General features: G+C 46.0%; 1 protein-coding gene across 1 annotated transcript in view; it reads left to right on the top strand.

Annotated features, from left to right (window-relative positions):
- The window catches only part of LOC139228797 (protein FAM221B-like), an 82,074-nt gene that overhangs the window by 24,840 nt on the left and 44,380 nt on the right, over positions 1–12,854 (top strand). The window lies entirely within an intron of this gene.

Here is a 12,854-nt window from a genome sequence, read left to right on the forward strand (position 1 = left end):
AAGGATGTAGTGATGATTGATAAATGGATTTATAGATGGAGGAAGAGGAGAAGGAAAAGGCGGGTGGATAAATAAAGATAGGTAAGTTATATGGAAGATCAATTAGACTAATTATCTAATGGAAATGTTTTAATTTCTTCGCTTGCCGGTAATTGTTTTCCCACTCAGCTTTGTCTCATGCCAAAACAGTCATATCAAAGTAAAGTCACTGCTCTGTGCTCACCTTTTCATTCATTGTTGTCTCATTCATCAATAGTACCTTGGAAAACAAACTATGTATCCCAAAGTACCGTCAGGATCTTAGCAGTTCTTTCAACAGTACATGGTCGAAACTTAGGTTTGACCAAACTCGAGCACTTAGACTTGGCACCAAATAATCACAGCTTATCTGATCTGGTGGTGTGATGCAGGGGAGAGAATTGTTCAGCGTGCTGAGGGAGGGGTTTTGCCGACTGTTGCCTGGTGATAATTGAGAAGAAAGGAAGACTTGGATTGATATAGCACCTTTCACAACCACCAGACGTCTCAAATCGCTTTACAGCCAATGAAGTACTTCTGGACGGTAGTCACTGTTGTAATGAATGGAGAAATCAAGAGCTATGCTTAGCACCATGCATCAGAAATTAGCTGTATTTATTTTATAGTTATCATGTCAATTGTGTTCCGAACACAGATGAGACTGAACACAGGGAGGTTAAAGTAACAGTGACCTCAGTCTTTGTTAAGACACTCCAGAGTGAGGAACAGGCCTTAGAGGCTGGCTTATACACAATGGTCCCAAGGGATGCTGGGATGCCTTGAAATTTCAGGGGATGCTCTCCCTGGTGGCGGAACATGGGAGTGCATGCTTTACAGATACAGAACATGTCTCCCCCCAAAGTCAAAGCGAAAACTATTTACAAGGTGAGGCAGTTGGGAGCCTTTCTTTCCCTGGTGGACCACATCGGTACAAATGTCTGTTCTGGTGTGTTGGCTGTGCCCTCGCTGGGCAGGCGTGTTGTTGGCCCTGCAGGGCTGCTCGGTGAGCCTGGCCTTGATGGGTTGTTGGGCGTGATGGGTTCAATTTCCTGCCCCGGGGTGGTGTCGTTGATCCTTTGGGTGTGTGTTGTGGGCTTGAAAAAGGTGGTGTCTGCTGTGGGTTGTTCAGGGCAGTCTGTGAACCGCAGCCTCATTTGGTCCAGCTGCTTGCTGCAAATTTGTCCATTGTTTAGTTTGACTACAAACACCTTACTCCCTTCTTTGCTATCACTGTGCCCGCGATCCACTTGGGACGATGTCCATAGCTTAGCACATACACAGGGTCATTCAGATCAATTTCCCGTGACACAGTGACGCGACCATCGTTTACATTTTGTTGCTGCCGCCTAGAAACATAGAAACATAGAAAATAGGTGCAGGAGCAGGCCATTCAGCCCTTCTAGCCTGCACCGCCATTCAATGAGTTCATGGCTGAACATGAAACTTCAGTACCCCCTTCCTGCTTTCTCGCCATAACCCTTGATCCCCCGAGTAGTAAGGACTTCATCTAACTCCCTTTTGAATATATTTAGTGAATTGGCCTCAACTACTTTCTGTGGTAGAGAATTCCACAGGTTCACCACTCTCTGGGTGAAGAAGTTTCTCCTCATCTCGGTCCTAAATGGCTTACCCCTTATCCTCAGACTGTGACCCCTGGTTCTGGACTTCCCCAACATTGGGAACATTCTTTCTGCATCTAACCTGTCTAAACCCGTCAGAATTTTAAACGTTTCTATGAGGTCCCCTCTCATTCTTCTGAACTCCAGTGAATACAATCCCAATTGATCCAATCTTTCTTGATAGGTCAGTCCCGCCATCCCGGGAATCAGTCTGGTGAACCTTCGCTGCACTCCCTCAATAGCAAGAATGTCCTTCCTCAAGTTAGGAGACCAAAACTGTACACAATACTCCAGGTGTGGCCTCACCAAGGCCCTGTACAACTGTAGCAACACCTCCCTGCCCCTGTATTCAAATCCCCTCGCTATGAAGGCCAACATGCCATTTGCTTTCTTAACCGCCTGCTGTACCTGCATGCCAACCTTCAATGACTGATGTACCATGACACCCAGGTCTCGTTGCACCTTCCCTTTTCCTAATCTGTCACCATTCAGATAATAGTCTGTCTCTCTGTTTTTACCACCAAAGTGGATAACCTCACATTTATCCACATTATACTTCATCTGCCATGCATTTGCCCACTCACCTAACCTATCCAAGTCACTCTGCAGCCTAATAGCATCCTCCTCGCAGCTCACACTGCCACCCAACTTAGTATCATCCGCAAATTTGGAGATACTGCATTTAATCCCCTCGTCTAAATCATTAATGTACAATGTAAACAGCTGGGGCCCCAGCACAGAACCTTGCGGCACTCCACTAGTCACTGCCTGCCATTCTGAAAAGTACCCGTTTACTCCTACTCTTTGCTTCCTGTCTGACAACCAGTTCTCAATCCACGTCAGCACACTACCCCCAATCCCATGTGCTTTAACTTTGCACATTAATCTCTTGTGTGGGACCTTGTCGAAAGCCTTCTGAAAGTCCAAATATACCACATCAACTGGTTCTCCTTTGTCCACTTTACTGGAAACATCCTCAAAAAATTCCAGAAGATTTGTCAAGCATGATTTCCCTTTCACAAATCCATGCTGACTTGGACCTATCATGTCACCATTTTCCAGATGCACTGCTATGACATCCTTAATAATTGATTCCATCATTTTACCCACTACTGAGGTCAGGCTGACCAGTCTATAATTCCCTGTTTTCTCTCTCCCTCCTTTTTTAAAAAGTGGGGTTACATTGGCTACCCTCCACTCCATAGGAACTGATCCAGAGTCAATGGAATGTTGGAAAATGACTGTCAATGCATCCGCTATTTCCAAGGCCACCTCCTTAAGTACTCTGGGATGCAGTCCATCAGGCCCTGGGGATTTATCGGCCTTCAATCCCATCAATTTCCCCAACACAATTTCCCGACTAATAAAGATTTCCCTCAGTTCCTCTTCCTTACTAGACCCTCTGACCCCTTTTATATCCGGAAGGTTGTTTGTATCCTCCTTAGTGAATACCGAACCAAAGTACTTGTTCAATTGATCCGCCATTTCTTTGTTCCCCGTTATGACTTCCCCTGATTCTGACTGCAGGGGACCTACGTTTGTCTTCACCAACCTTTTTCTCTTTACATACCTATAGAAACTTTTGCAATCCGCCTTAATGTTCCCTGCAAGCTTCTTCTCGTACTCCATTTTCCCTGTCCTAATCAAACCCTTTGTCCTCCTCTGCTGAGTTCTAAATTTCTCCCAGTCCCCAGGTTCGCTGCTATTTCTGGCCAATTTGTATGCCACTTCCTTGGCTTTAATACTATCCCTGATTTCCCTAGATAGCCACGGTTGAGCCACCTTCCCCTTTTTATTTTTACGCCAGACAGGAATGTACAATTGTTGTACTTCATCCATGCGGTCTCTAAATGTCTGCCATTGCCCATCCACAGTCAACCCCCTAAGTATCATTCGCCAATCTATCCTAGCCAATTCACGCCTCATACCTTCAAAGTTACCCTTCTTTAAGTTCTGGACCATGGTCTCTGAAATTACTGTTTCATTCTCCATCCTAATGCAGAATTCCACCATATTATGGTCACTCTTCCCCAAGGGGCCTCGCACAATGAGATTGCTAATTAATCCTCTCTCATTACACAACACCCAGTCTAAGATGGCCTCCCCCCTAGTTGGTTCCTCAACATATTGGTCTAGAAAACCATCCCTTATGCACTCCAGGAAATCCTCCTCCACCGTATTGCTTCCAGTTTGGCTAGCCCAATCTATGTGCATATTAAAGTCACCCATTATAACTGCTACACCTTTATTGCATGCACCCCTAATTTCCTGTTTGATGCCCTCCCCAACATCCCTATTACTGTTTGGAGGTCTGTACACAACTCCTACTAACGTTTTTTGCCCTTTGGTGTTCTGCAGCTCTACCCATATAGATTCCACATCATCCAAGCTAATGTCTTTCCTAACTATTGCATTAATCTCCTCTTTAACCAGCAATGCTACCCCACCTCCTTTTCCTTTTATTCTATCCTTCCTGAATGTTGAATACCCCTGAATGTTGAGTTCCCAGCCCTGATCATCCTGGAGCCACGTCTCCGTAATCCCAATCACATCATATTTGTTAACATCTATTTGCACAATTAATTCATCCACCTTATTGCGGATACTCCTTGCATTAAGACACAAAGCCTTCAGGCTTGTTTTATTAACACCCTTTGTCCTTTTAGAATTTTGCTGTACAGTGGCCCTTTTTGTTCTTTGCCTTGGGTTTCTCTGCCCTCCACTTTTCCTCATCTCCTTTCTGTCTTTTGCTTTTGGCTCCTTTTTGTTTCCCTCTGTCTCCCTGCATTGGTTCCCATCCCCCTGCCATATTAGTTTAAATCCTCCCCAACAGCACTAGCAAACACTCCCCCTAGGACATTGGTTCCAGTCCTGCCCAGGTGCAGACCGTCCGGTTTGTACTGGTCCCACCTCCCCCAGAACCGGTCCCAATGCCCCAGGAATTTGAATCCCTCCCTGCTGCACCACTGCTCAAGCCACGTATTCATCTGTGCTATCCTGCGATTCCTACTCTGACTATCACGTGGCACTGGTAGCAATCCCGAGATTACTACTTTTGAGGTCCTACTTTTTAATTTAGCTCCTAGCTCCTTAAATTCGTTTCGTAGGACCTCATCCCTTTTTTTGCCTATGTCGTTGGTACCAATGTGCACCACGACAACTGGCTGTTCTCCCTCCCATTTCAGAATGTCCTGCACCCGCTCCGAGACATCCTTGACCCTTGCACCAGGGAGGCAACATACCATCCTGGAGTCTCGGTTGCGGCCGCAGAAACGCCTATCTATTCCCCTCACAATTGAATCCCCTATCACTATCGCTCTCCCACTCTTTTTCTTGCCCTCCTGTGCAGCAGAGCCAGCCACGGTGCCATGAACTTGGCTGCTGCTGCCCTCCCCTGATGAGTCATTCCCCTCAACAGTACCCAAAGCGGTGTATCTGTTTTGCAGGGGGATGACCGCAGGGGACCCCTGCACTACCTTCCTTGCTCTACTCTTCCTGCTGGTCTTCCATTCCCTATCTGGCTGTGGACCCTTTCCCTGCGGTAAGACCAACTCACTACACGTGATACTCACATCATTCTCAGCATCGTGGATGCTCCAGAGTAAATCCACCCTCAGCTCCAATTCCGTAACGCGGACCGTCAGGAGCTGGAGGCGGATACACTTCCCGCACACATAGTCGTCAGGGACACCGGAAGCGTCCCTGAGTTCCCACATGGTACAGGAAGAGCATAACACCCGACCGAGCTCTCCTGCCATGTCTTAACCCTTAGATACACTTAAACTGGTAATAACAATGTTAAAAGTTACTGACCAATATAAGAAGAAAAAGAAAAACTACTCACCAATCACCAGCCAATCACTTACCCCCTAGGCTGTGACGTCACCTTTGTTTTTTTGCCTTCTCCCTGTAGCTGCACCGGTACGCCTCTCGCCGACCCCGGACTCGCGCTGCTCCGAGCTCCCGCCTCCTCGACTGACTGCTCGAACTGCTCGACTCCCGCTGGCCTTTATAGGCCTCTCGCCGACCCCGGACTCGCGCTGCTCCGAGCTCCCGCCTCCTCGACTGACTGCTCGAACTGCTCGACTCCCGCTGGCCTTTATAGGCCTCTCGCCGACCCCGGACTCGCGCTGCTCCGAGCTCCCGCCTCCTCGACTGACTGCTCGAACTGCTCGACTCCCACTGGCCTTTATAGGCCTCTCGCCGACCCCGGACTCACGCTGCTCCGAGCTCCCGCCTCCTCGACTGACTGCTGGGTCTGGATCACTGGACCCTGAGACTGGTCCCTCACACACTGAGCCTCACATTCCTGCTCTCTACCTGATCATGCAGTTGGGGTGAACCAGCGAGCGTCTGGTTTTAAGTGTCCTTTTCATGAGTAGCTCAGCCGGGGGCACGGCACCCCTGTGAGCGAGTAGGGTCTCGTGCGGTAGCTGAGCAGTACTTAGGACAGGCGGGTTTGGAGTGAGCCTTCTGTGACTCGTTTAAGGCTCTGTTTGATTGTTTGTACTGCCCGCTCTGCCTGCCCATTGGAGGCTGGTTTAAACGGGGCCAAGGTGACATGTTTGATCCCATTGCGGTTCATGAATTCTTTAAATTCGGCACTGGTGAAACATGGCCCGTTGTCACTGACCAGTGTGTCAGGCAGGCCGTGGGTGGCAAACATGGCCCTCAGGCTTTCAATGGTGGTGGAGGCGGTGCTTCCCTGACATTATTTCACATTCAATCCATTTTGAAAAAGCATCCACCACCACCAGGAACATTTTAACAAGAAACGGGCCCGCATAATCGACCTGGATCCTCGACCATGCAGGGCCACAAACTTAGTGGTGCCTCTCTGGGCACATTGCTCAACTGAGCACACACGCGGCATTGCCCTACACAGGACTCTAAGTCAGAGTCGATACCGGGCCACCAAACGTGGGATGTGGCTATCACTTTCATCATTACTATACCCGGGTGTGTGCTGTGGAGATCCGAGATGAACGTCTCCCTGCCCTCTTTGGGCAGCACTACGCGGTTACCCCACAACAGGCAGTCTGCCTGAATGGACAGCTCATCCTTTCGCCGCTGGAACGGCTTGATTAGCTCTTGCATTTCAACAGGGATGCTGGCCCAGCTCCCATGCAGTACACAGTTTTTTACTAGGGACAGCAGTGGATCTTGACTGGTCCAAGTCCTAATCTGGCGGGCCGTGACAGTTGATTTATCATTTTCAAACGCTTCCATGACCATCAACAAGTCTGCGGGCTGCGCCACCATCAACAAGTTTGCAGGCTGCACCATTTCCACCCCCGTGGTGGGCAATGGTAGCCGACTGAGAGCATCCGCACAGTTCTCGGTGCCTGGCCTGTGGCGGATGGTATAGTTATATGCTGAGAGCGCGAGTGCCCACCTTTGTATGCGGGCTGAGGCATTTGTATTTGTTAGCGTTAGTGTTTTCTTAGAAGAATCACTCAACACTCAGGGTCGGTTCTAATGCTGAAGCAGCTTTTATTACGCTCAGCGGGAAGGAAAAACTCAGGACCGTATCCAGGTTTCTCTTCACAGAACAAAGGATTACATGCACCTTTATATGTTTCACAACAGTTACAAAACATTTTACTACAGCTACACAGCCCATCACGGCTGGACACAAGCCAATCACAATGATTATAGATTACATATAGGTTATTTTAACCCAATAGAATTCCCCTTATGTCTCAGGAACCATGTGTTCGTCTTTTGTCAGCTTGGGCTGATTGATGGCTTTATAGGTTCTCTCCCTAGTTCTTTCATCTGGGAGAAATAATTGGTATATAGCCTTGTTTACAGCAAATGGTTTCCCTCTTATCTTTCTTCCTGAAATAATTGGTTTCATGGCCTTGTTCACAGGAGATGGTTTCCTTCTTATCTCTGTCTTCCCAAGCATTCCTACAGTGGGCCTCACAGGGTTATTGCTCGGTCAGTGAACGTTCAACAGTTCACAGTTTGACTACCTGATTTCCCATAATGCCTGGGCAGCCATTTTATGTGTGTGTCCATTTAAGCTTATGTGAGTTCTAAATATCCAGCAGGTGCCTAATGCCTAAGTCTATATATATCTTTCGACTCTCTACAACAATTCCCCCTTTCGGTAAAGGGACTAGCCCTAGTCCCCTTTTAACCGAAATACTGCCTTTATCTGATATTTGTGCACGGCCCGGTATTCCTTGCCTCAACGTGCTGGCCAGTCACGCGGTTTCAGGAGTTCCGGTTGCTCAAATCAAATTAACAAAGGCTAGCTCCTCCCGTCCCCTTATCAAACAGACTTGTTTAATATCCAGGGAACGGTGATTGGTCCGTTTCTGTCATTTGTGGCGCCTGCATACCTGGCAGGCCATCACGCCCCATGTTATTGCTAAGATTAATTGTATTCCGACCAGTGTGTGTGAAATAATTCGGATCCATGGGTGGATGTTCACATTTATTCCCCAGTCCCAGACCTTTCTCCACCAACTCTGACTTTGTAAGTCTACCTCGGTATCTTCTTCCAGTTCTTTGATTTTAGTTTGTAGCTGGTGATAGAGTTTTACGGATTGCCCCACTCTGAGCCTTAACTCCCGTAATACCTCCGTGAGATGTGGGATAGGGACCTGCTCTGGCTCGTCATAATCCTGCAAATGATCATGGAGCTGATCAGTTACTTCAATAACTTCGGACTTCCGGCGCCTAACCTGGGTGATATGCGCTTGCCCGATCGCGACAGGTCGTAGTGGTGTAAAGCAAAAGTTTGGCTGCGGTATAGGGCACTGCAGGTCATTATACTGGTATGAACTCTCAGTAGTAGAGACGCAGTATCTTCCCCTCCCTCCGTAGCCTGCCCTCGCGAAGTGCATGTGTGCGGGCACTATTTCTAGTACACACCCGTTGGTTCGGTTAAACCCGCACTCGTCTAGTTCACCTCGGCCCACCGGGTGAGGGCATACTGTGATTTCCCCCCCTTTGCTTGCAATCTGCTAGGGAAATCCCAGTAAGTATGTTGTTTCGACGAACGGCAGAGGTGGTGGTCAGGTAGTAGCGTATGGAGACATTTTTCCGTATTACTCCGATATTCTCTAGTTGGTATAAGGGGAACGGCCCTGAGTCCGGCGTTGCTATAGGGATCAACAGGACTATCCCTATCCCGGTAGTCCTACCCATCTGGCAATCTGGAATTGCGGGGTATACTCGGGTCAGTCCCTTCAGAGTACAATTATCCAGTGTCCCCCTTTGGTTCGCCAACTGAGCTAAATGTGAACTGTCTATCCAATCGGGTACTTCCCCGCGTTGGATCTGGTCGAGGTTGTGGCGGATCTGTCCCACCATCCACAGACCATAAGCATGACAGAGTTGCCCCTGTCTTTGCTTTATTGTATCTTCTTGTTCTCTATCAATGAGGTGATTGATGGTTTTAGCGTGAGCTTCCAGGACTGAGATGCCATCCAACTGGATTTCGGCACCCTCCTTTCCTAGGTTGGCCTGGTCTTCCTGGTTTTGCTCCACCCTCTCCAATAACCCCTTCATCACCCCTTTAAGCTGTTCTACCCTCTCATTTAGCCCTTGTATGTCTATCGAGTTCACTACGGAGGTTCCTGTATTGAAAACGGTAGCAACATCATTTACTATTTCCCTCTTCACCCTGGGTGCTAACCCCTGTCCCCGGAACTTACTGGCACCCATGGCATCGGCAGCCTGCTGCATTACGACTTTACTTAATACATTGTACATCTTCCTTGACTGTTCGGTACAATATTCCGGCATCTGGATGCCTGAAATATTGATCAGAACAGGCACAATTTCATGTTTAACATTATCATACAATAATTCCCCTTCGTTGTACATTGCAATCCCATTTTCTGGTCCCTTAGTAGTTATGGGACAAGGCAGTTCTTCGGGCAATGTAGTGATTCTTATGGGGCGCGGTGTCGGAGGGGGTGAGAAACATACATACAATTATATTGCAGCCGCCCCCGCCTCCTCGTAATACCCACACAGCCCCATTCCCTTCTTGCGGATGACTGATTGCTGGGATTGTCCCGGAGGCGCGCAAATTATGCCGAAAGTACATTCATCAGGCCCTTTGACATCCCTCCGTTTAATGCATCTGCTCCTTATACCCGTGGAGCACTGTACACATACTCTTATTCTTATTAGGATTCTTATTAGGATTCACTTGTAACCATGCATTAAAATAAGTCCTGTCCTTGCTCCAGTCCTTGGCTGCTGGGATGCACATTCCGGCCGTTAAATTAAACAAGACACCATTTCCAGCGTGCTCTGCTGTCCGTCGGTGTTGCCCAGGGTACGTGCATGTCGCAGGGCTATCCAGATTACGAGTAGCGCCGTTCGTATTCCCATTCCGGTAAGTATTATCTGTAATTTTAAACAGACGGCCTGGTCGTCACCAGGGGTTAAGTTTTTTGCTCTACGAGTGTCCCTGTCACCCTGCAAAATCAGAAGCACAAGGTTATAATCGAACCATTTCGAGCTGAATCTGTAGGGCGTGCGCCCGTGTCTTTACCCACTTAAATATTACCCAAACTCCTATGACCAAGGCCAAAGCTATTCCTCCAAACATCGCTGTCTGCTTTACCGTTAGGTTGGGTTTGTGGACTACACCTACCCACCGTGGGGTACATTGGCTCTATTGCCAGAGGTGATGGTGCTATGGCTGCGCACTGCACTATCCGTCTAGTCCCGTTATCTCTTCCAGCCTGTTTATCTTAGCTTTTAACTCTTCAATTTGTTTTATTGAATATCTATTTCTTTATTGTATCAGGCAAGTATTATTACATAAGCTAGTTCTGTTTTTATTTTTGTTTCCTCTGTTAGGTGAGTCTTTTTTTTTCCCTATTAAGAAATCCAAATTAATAATGTTCAGTATAAAACGGCTGTCAATGGAAAGGGTTAACTCCTTTCCAGGTTTGTAAGAAGACCTGATGTCATTACGTGACTTCACGTAATCATCTGGAAAAAAAAAAGTCTTTGTGCCTTCAAAACTGGCTTTGAAATTAGGAATCCGTTAAACAGCATAAATCATTAGAGTAAACTCCAATGTTTTCTTAACTTCTAATTCAAGTACTTGCCAAAGAATTTTTTTTTTTAAATTGTTTTAAAACAAGACCACACATACAATAGCAATTTTGTTTACTGAAATTCAATTCTGTTTTTTTTTTATTTCTCTCTTTCTCCTCGTTATCTTCAAAACCCTCCTGCTTGTTTAGACTGTTCGGGACATTTTGGAAATCTTTTCAAACTGCATTGAAACTTTTTCATAATTGAAAATTCGAATCCATGTAGAGTGTTTTTTACTTATTCCAATTTTTTTTTTTCTTCTAATTAAACCAATATCTTTTTCACAGCAAACATCAACTAGTATTTAGTAAGTTATGTCTTTTTCCATTTAGTCTGTTACATCTTTTTTTTTCTTCAAATTAGGTTTTGTATTTTACACGGAGGGTTCGTAACTCCATAAAGTTGTTAATTTAAAATCATTTGTTTACTTTCAAAGTGGCGTCTTTATCTTTTTCTTTTTCTCCATAACTGGAATGAAGTCCATCTTTGAGAGTTTGAGTGCTTTTTCGTTATCTCAAAATGCTCCAGTTTCAAAGTCGTTACTAAAGCTTGCTGTTTTTTAACATTTTCCAAAAGTTCCTTTTACACCTTCGCAGATAGCTCGCCACTTGCCCAGGAGTTTGACCTGATCAGATTTAATTTAATCTTTTTTTTTTTTTAAATCCACCTCAGTATTTCCTGTGCCTTCTCTGAATATCTCAAAATCCCAATTCAAACTTTGTAATTTCAATCTTTATTTAAAACTTTTTTTTTAGAAGCTCTCTTTTTTTTAAGCATTCTTTATCTCATTCCGAGACCAAATTTATGTCTTTCAACCCAATCAATCATTGCATGTTTTCTTTCGGCAAGTAAGTGAGCATGTCAAATAAATATTTTGCTCAACAAACCTATTCTTTATTTGTTTATTTTCCTAGCTCCGTAACTTATCATCCGAATAAATCCACACCTGCGTTTCTAACTTAAATGTCTTAAAACTTCCCACATACAGGACAACATTACAAAGGGTTTAAAAAAAAAGACTTTCACTCTGTTTCTAAAATAAACAGACACTTGCATTCCTCTTCCAACCAGACTTTCGGAACATGAAAACATAAAAAAATTCATTCTGCAGTCAAAAATCACACAGACACTTCTCACTCAACGATTTACAACAGTCTCTCTTCTTGTTTTGGCCGGCTCTATTTTTGGATCCATGACCTTTCAGGGAATTCGTAGTTTTATCTAAATAATTCCTCACATAACTAATTCCTGAGGATTCCACCCTGCTTTAATCATATTTTCAATAAGCTTCTTTTGTTTTTCCGCCAGGTGGCGGGTAAGCGACCCTTCTGGTCCCCACTCGAGTTTACTTGTTTTCATGGCCATTCCTGGGTAGGACTACTACCGTTAGGAATCTACTCTCAGAGGTCCGCTTTCTTTCTAGCGCGACTTGTAGTAAACTGTCTCTTGGCTACTGTCAGGTCACAAGTTCTGCTGTTGCACAAACTTATACAATTCTTAAAAACGCGTTTAAGCAATTCCCGCAGTGCTCTACATATCCTTAACGACTACCTACCACCGCTCAGCCCGTTGGTCCGACCCTGTTCACAGGTTTGGATTCCGTTAGCCGCTGTACACCGCTTGGTTCTATCCCGGGGTATTTCAAATTACACTACTGGGTCCGGAAGATGTCTCTCGGTATCACGATCCCACGGTCTAAGTGTGTTCCCTACGCCTACTTGGTTCCTGGCCGTCACGTGGGACAAAAGTCCTCTTAATTCAGGCTCAGGCTAGGCGTTTGAGATATTAGACCGTCTCCTCATGTCGATCAACCAGCTTCCACCTTCCGCACCCTTTATACTTAAAAATAGTTTTTTTATACTCACCCGGGTTTTTTTCCAAGGGCGTTCAGCGACTCCGGGAAATCCCGTCGACTACGCCATTGTTAGCGTTAGTGTTTTCTTAGAAGAATCACTCAACACTCAGGGTCGGTTCCAATGCTGAAGCAGCTTTTATTACGCTCAGCGGGAAGGAAAAACTCAGGACCGTATCCAGGTTTCTCTTCACAGAACAAAGGATTACATGCACCTTTATATGTTTCACAACAGTTACAAAACATTTTACTACAGCTACACAGCCCATCACGGCTGGACACAAGCCAAT

The sequence above is a fragment of the Pristiophorus japonicus genome, chromosome 2 (assembly GCF_044704955.1).
Source record: "Pristiophorus japonicus isolate sPriJap1 chromosome 2, sPriJap1.hap1, whole genome shotgun sequence".
Taxonomy (NCBI): Eukaryota; Metazoa; Chordata; class Chondrichthyes; family Pristiophoridae; genus Pristiophorus; species Pristiophorus japonicus.